The sequence below is a fragment of the Citrus sinensis genome, chromosome 2 (genome assembly GCF_022201045.2).
Source record: "Citrus sinensis cultivar Valencia sweet orange chromosome 2, DVS_A1.0, whole genome shotgun sequence".
Taxonomy (NCBI): domain Eukaryota; kingdom Viridiplantae; phylum Streptophyta; class Magnoliopsida; order Sapindales; family Rutaceae; genus Citrus; species Citrus sinensis.
The window spans coordinates 9708768-9709940 of record NC_068557.1 but is presented as its reverse complement, the minus strand read 5'-3'; the positions used below and the strand labels follow the sequence as shown (position 1 = coordinate 9709940).

At 31.0% G+C, this 1173-nt stretch overlaps 1 non-coding gene across 1 annotated transcript; it reads left to right on the top strand.

Moving 5' to 3' along the window:
* Window positions 1-353: 353 nt before the first annotated feature.
* Window positions 354-452, top strand: MIR171H (microRNA MIR171h). Its single transcript, NR_161521.1, has one exon. It is a non-coding gene; the product is annotated as a microRNA MIR171h (primary transcript).
* Window positions 453-1173: the final 721 nt, after the last annotated feature.

The window sequence follows — 1173 nt, the reverse complement described above, 5'->3', positions numbered from 1 at the left end:
GCATCAGCTGCAACAGAAAGACGTAAAACGATTATAACTTCCAATTATTACATACACGTACAGCATACAAGTGTTTTCGTTTCCTATATAAAGCAAAGATTTTGGACATGGCAGCCAATCCATTTTCTGCTCATTACTATACCATCCTTTCTTCTTTTTTCTTGCTTATGAAATCTAATCGATGCTCTTAGTTTCTTTTCTAATTTGTTTTTCAATCTTTCGGTGTGTTTATTTAATTTTTACTATCAAATATCAATGCCATGAACGAATGAACCGGTGTTTGATGAATAGGCTTTTGTAACTTCATTTTCTAACTGATGTTTTTGGGTTTCAAGTGATATGAGGTGGTGGTAGGAGTAAAGTTTGATGTTGGCATAGCTCAATCCGATCAAAATTCTCAGTGCAGCTGAGTCCTTTATTCTGATTGAGCCGTGCCAATATCACATTCATTCTCTCTATCATCAAGAAACTCAATTGATTATTGTCACATCTTTTTTTTTTTTTTTAATTCAATCTTGATCCTTTTATTTTTAATTTTTAGTCTTTAGAGTCCTTTGCTTTTTTACTCTTGATCATTTTCTCCCCGGATTATCTATATTGATGTGAATATGTATAACAATTTTAAAGCTGATCTTTAGCTTTGACTTTAATATTAATGTTTTCTTTCTTTTTTTTGGTGAGTGATCATGTGCTTATACAATGGTTCATGGGTAAGATGTCTACTCAAGTGAAAGAAATTTATTCTCATATATAACATATGGTGATAATCAACTCTAGGGGACACTCGAACTCTCTTATATAATAAAAATAACATATCAACTCTTATCACTAAAAGTTAGAATTTTAGATCTCTTTCACATTTGTTCGCTCAAGTTAAAATTTCACGTTTCTCATTTAATTCTTTTAGGTTTAATTTGATTTAAATTATATTTTTTAGGTTTCATTGGTATAACATTGGTCCTTTTAAGTATCGTGTTTTGAGCCTTCACGTTTCTATCTGAATCAATCACTTTCTATTTGTAGTATGATTTTCAATAAACATGACAAAATTAGCTGAAATATGAAGAGATAAAAATAGTAAAGGAGTGCATGAACGCACTCACATTTAACTCTCTTGTTTCGTTTTTTTCCCCCCCTGCTATTTACTTTTTTCAACTCCGGTTTGCTGGAGAT